The sequence below is a fragment of the Canis lupus genome, chromosome 18 (assembly GCF_011100685.1).
Source record: "Canis lupus familiaris isolate Mischka breed German Shepherd chromosome 18, alternate assembly UU_Cfam_GSD_1.0, whole genome shotgun sequence".
In the NCBI taxonomy this organism is placed as follows: Eukaryota; Metazoa; Chordata; class Mammalia; order Carnivora; family Canidae; genus Canis; species Canis lupus.
The window spans coordinates 13,021,670-13,027,166 of NC_049239.1; the positions used below are offsets into that span (position 1 = coordinate 13,021,670).

The 5,497-nt window shown below is 40.3% G+C and overlaps 1 long non-coding RNA gene across 1 annotated transcript; it reads right to left on the reverse strand.

Moving 5' to 3' along the window:
- Positions 1–2,841: 2,841 nt before the first annotated feature.
- On the reverse strand, positions 2,842–4,118 carry LOC106559946. Its single transcript, XR_005372908.1, has 3 exons — positions 3,771–4,118; positions 3,082–3,194; positions 2,842–2,949 (listed from the first exon to the last, which is right to left on the reverse strand). It is a non-coding gene; the product is annotated as an uncharacterized LOC106559946 (long non-coding RNA).
- Positions 4,119–5,497: the final 1,379 nt, after the last annotated feature.

Here is a 5,497-nt window from a genome sequence, read left to right on the forward strand (position 1 = left end):
CTTCTCCCTAGCAACAGAAATTATTGACTGAAAAAGGCACAGTCACTGTGCAGTGGAGAAACCTAGCAGACACCATCTGAACCAAGAGATTAAGGGGAGCATCGCCATTAATAAGACAGAACTGTATCCTTAGCCTGATAGGATACACTAAGAACGAACATCACTTCCATGGTTATTGTTTCCAATAACACATGATCTCAGTCTAAGGATAATATCCCAGAAACATCAGGAAGTATCAGATAAGCCAAACTAAGGAACATTCTACAAAATAATCAATCAGTACTCTTCCAAAGTCTCAAGGTCATGAAAGACAAGGAAAGATCAAGAAGCTGCCACAGATGAAATAAAATTGAGGAGATATGATAATGAAAGGTGTGTCATCCTAACTGGATCATGCAACAGTAAAAGGACAATAGTGGAAAAGCTGGTAAAATCTGAATCACGTTTATGGTTTAGTTAATAGTATGGTACAAATGTCAGTTTCTTAGTTGGGATGGTTGTACTATGGCCTGTACAATGTTAACGTAGAGGAAGCTGGGTAAAGGGTCTACAGGAATTCCTGTACTATTTTTGTAACTCTTTCTAATGCTAATAATAGTGGGGGTTTTCTAAGTTTAAATAATAATAATAGTCAGAAGATCAAATTGAACATTCCAGCAGAATACAAACAGGAGGCCACAGCAGGAATACATTATATATTCCAGAGCCTGGGCCAAGATTCTATTCCTAAGAAACCTATTTCCAAACAATCCAGCCACAGTTACCCTTTAGTCCATTGATCCATAAAATCTAGTTCACCCAAACATACATAAAAACAATACATGTTTTGAAAAATCATCAATCAAATCCCAACTGAGGAACATTGTACAAAATATCTGACACCCCATAACTGCTAAGGTCATTGCGATGCTAAGTGTTATGTGTCGGTTTGGCTAATATGGTACCCAGTTATTTAATCAAACGGTAATATGGGTGTTGCTGTATCTAGATGTGATCAACATCTATAATCAGTTGACCCTTCTTAAATAAAGAGATTATAAGGTGAGCAGGGCTTCATCCAGTCAGTTGAGGGCCCTACGAGATTTCCTGGAAAAGAAGAAATTCTACCTCAAGACTGCACCACCAACTCCTGTCTGAGTATTTAGCTTGCCAGCCAGCTGTACAGATTTTGGACTTTGGACTCGCTGGCCTCCATGATCACATCAGCCAATTCCTTAAAATAAATGTATGTATTTATGTGTGTGTGTGTGTGTAGTATGTATGGTCTATTGGTCAGTTTGCCTAGAGTACCCTAACTCACACAGTCACCAATATAACATTGTATGTTAATTATAGTTCAATTTAAAAAGACAGAGAGAGGGGTTCATTTGGTGGCTCAGTTGGTGGGTCAGTTGGTGAAGTGCGCAATTCTAGATCTCGGTTGTGAGATTGAGCTCCACGTTGAGATAGAGAGAAAACTTAAAAATAAAATATTTTTTTAAATAATAAAAATAAAATAAAAAGAGAGAGAACACCAAAGATTCAATAAGTAAACAAATAAATAAATGGAAAGCCTGAGAAATCACCACATCCAAGAGAAGAACCTAAGGAGACATGAGAACTAAATGTAATGTGGCATCCTGGATGACATGCTAGAACAGAAGAAGGACATGAGGTAATTTAGGTAAAACTAAAGAAATCTGAAGAGAGGGACAGCTGGGTGGTTCAGTGGTTGAGCATCTGCCTTTGGCTCAGGGCATGATCCCAGGGTCCTGGGATCGAGTCCTATATCGGGCTCCATGCAGGGAGACTGCTTCTCCCTCTGCCTAGGTCTCTGTGTGTGTCTCATGAATAAATAAATAAAATTTATTTTTAATTTAAAAAATGTTTTAAAAATCTGAAGAGAGTATAAACTTTAATAATAGCCTAATACTGGTTATTAACTGAAAGAAACATATCATACTAATTTAAGAAGTTAATCTTAGGGGAAACCAGGTTCAGGTATATGGGAACTCTCTGTACTACCTTTGCAATTTTTCTGTAAATCTGAAACCGCTTGAAAATAAAAAAAAAATGAAAAGAAAAAAGAAAATTAAAAAACTTACTTTGAATAATACATATGAAGTCCACTCTTTCCAAGGAAACAAAAGAAAGTTTGGATTCAGACGCACTTTCCATAGGGCTATAGCTACCATGCCTCCAACAAAAATGAATAGGTAGAAAAATATGTAATACAAGGATAAATAGGAATATTAACATAATAGACAAAAATAATGAGTTACAGTTAGAGACCTATTTAGGAGATCATTGAATCAGAGTAACAAGAAAACCTGTTTGGGAGTTTAGGACCCAAAGAATCTCTTCATGAACTGTTTCTGGTTCTGACCCTAGGGAAGGATCTCTCCTCTTTACCTCTAGTTCTTCAAAGACTCCTAGTTCTGACACCAGGTGTGTGATCCACTGCATCCAGAGAATGTTGGGATTTCCACAGGTGAAAGAAAAGCAGAGAAGATTTCAAACTAGTGGTAGAAGGGAGATCTGGAACTTGCTAGAAGCTATTGCTGGATAAAGCTAGGGCAATGAAGCTGATACTAACCTCTCAGCCAGCTCTCTGCCTGTTGGAGGAGCCAGCAGACAGGAGAGATGACAGGATGAGACGGAGCAAGGTCCAGAGAGCCTCAGGAGAACTTATTATGGTTACACTGACACCTTAATTATCAAACAGCATATTCTTGCCTTTTCTTTGGAATGGTAAGTGATGCGTTCTATAACTGCATTGGAAATAAGTATAGGAAGAATGTTAGCTTCTCACTATCTGAAATAATACAAATAATATATATAATAAAGAAATAATAAGACAACCTGTAGCCTTTGGGATCCCTGGGTGGCTCAGTTGGTTGAGCGTCTGACTCTTGATCTCAGGGTTGTGAGTTCAAGCCCCGGGTTGGGCTCCAATGTTGGGCGTGGAACCTACTTAGGGGAAAAAAAAAAAACAAAAGAATACTCTTAGCCTTGAAGAATTTTTTGTTTTTCCATCTGGATGAAGCCTTAGAGATCATCTAGTTCATGCTCAGGTTTTGAAGATTAAAAAAGATGACTTACCCTAAGTCCTAGAATGAGTAACAGAGGTGAAAGTAAGACCCAGGCCTCCAACTGTCCGTCCAAGACTTTTTCATGGCACTCGACTGCCTGTCAGCTCAGAGTCGGCTTCAGCACTGTCCAACAGAAACACAATGCAAGCCACATGTGTAATCATTTATTTTCTTTTTTTTTAAGATTTATTTATTTATTTATGATAGACAGAGAGAGAGAGGCAGAGACACAGGAGGAGGGAGAAGCAGGCTCCATGGAGGGAGCCCGATGCGGGACTCGATCCCGGGACTCCAGGATCGTGCCCTGGGCCAAAGGCAGGCGCCAAACCACTGAGCCACCCAGGGATCCCCAATCTTTTATTTTCTAATCACCATATTTTAGAAAGTATAAAGAAACAGGTGTGAAATTGATTTTCACATGTTTTATTCAACCTAACGTATCTAGAATTATTTCAACACAAAAATTCATATTTTACAATTATCAGTGAGATCTTGCACATATGTTTTATATTCAGTCTTTAAAATCCAGGGTATCTTTTCTACCTGACAGCACTTACCCATTTAGACAAGCCACATGTTAAGCACCCAATAGGCTCCCGTGGCTAGCAGGTCCCGCGCTGGACGTGGGGGTAAGCTCTTGAGAGAACTGAGTCTGGGTGCAAGCCCTTCATCTGACCCACTGAAGAAGATAGCACTTACCTTTTACACCCGTGGCTTCTTAAATGGAGTTTTCTTGTATCAAAATACAATGCCCACATAGTGAAAGTCAGGTGGGAAGTTAGCGTTGGCAGGCGTTTCTGATGTCTTTAGACTGACTTCCTCAAAGCTCTTGAGGAAGGTGATGCTTATAGCCTAGATTTTCTCTTTGAATGATCATTATTGACATCACCTTCAGAGCATCCACACTCAATCAGTACAAGCTCCATGACACTAGGCCAAATTTTCAAGCTCCATAACACTAGGCCAAATTTTGAAAAGGAGGAGCTTTCATGCCACTAGAAGTATTCCATTTACCCACTTTTTCTCTTATCCACACTCCTAGAGCTTCTCTCCTCCCTCTCAGCCTCAGCTGAACATTTACTGTCTTCCTGTTTTCTGCCTGTCAAATCCACAGAAAAGCAGAACTTGTTAAAACATACTGTAAAGGCTGATGAAAAGTGGAAGTGTTGCCTCCCCGAAGGGAATGTGTATCTACTTAAAATAAAAACAAAACCAAAAAAACCCAAAGCTAAAGGACTCAAATATCCACTGTGGAATGATAGGTTTTTGGCAGAAGCAAGTAGATAGATCCCTTGGTATTTCTGAAATGGCGTGGTATAGCTCAGAGGTCAGCAAACTATGGCCCTAGGGGCTAAATTCTGGCCCATTGCCTTTTTGTTCAGTCCACATTTTTAAATAGTTGACAAAAAAAAAAATCAGAGAAGAATCGTATTTCATGACAAGTGAAAATCATATGAAATTCAAATGTTGGTATTCATAAATAGTTTTCTGGGGACACAGCCATGCTCATTCGTTTGCATATGATCTACGGCTGCTTTCAGCTACAACAGCAGGGCTGAGCATTTGCAGTAGAGACAGTATTGCCCACAAAGCCGAAAATATTTACCATCCATCTTTTTACAGAACAGGTGTGCCAAACCCCGGTTCAGGTGCTTACCTATATCGCCTCCTTATAGGTATACGTTGTGCATCTAGAACATTTTCTTAGGGCTACGAAACAGGTCTATATTAGTCACAGAATTTCATGCCTGTTTTATAAAAGCTTAGGAAATCTGCTCATTGAAAAAATTATGTAGAAATCCGAATTGTCCATTAAAGACTCCCACAGTGACCAGACTGCCCTCCAATTGTGCGTAGAAGGATGGTTCTACCTAAGGATGACACCTTTATTATACTGGTCAGGTAAAGCATGGAAGATTATCAGGGTGAGAGCTGTTTGGGACTCCCTCTTCTGCTTCCTTTGTTTCTACTCCCCTTCTGTCCCTCCCTCCCTTTCTCCTTCCTTCCTTCCTTCCTTCCTTCCTTCCTTCCTTCCTTCCTTCCTTCCTTCCTTCCTTCCTTCCTTTCTTCCTTCCTTTCTTCCTTCCTTTCCAGTCTAGCTTCCCCACAGCTCAAAAAGGGCAGTGACCCCTTGCACCTGGTAAAGATGTCCCTGTAGATTCAGAGATCTCTGTTTGCGCCAAGTGCCAAGAAAGCGGTTCAACAAGTCACTGAGTAATGTTTTCTCACAGTATCAACTTGCATCAACTTAATCCTGAGCACAGACGACACAGTTAATTCAAGGACAATACGTAGGGATCCTCGAATATGCACGTTCACAGGGCGGCTGCTGCGCCAGGTGGGTATGTAAACGGGATTGGCAGGCCCGGAGAAGACAGGTGCTCATCACGTACTTAACATCTACGCAGCACCTACTATGCGGCAGG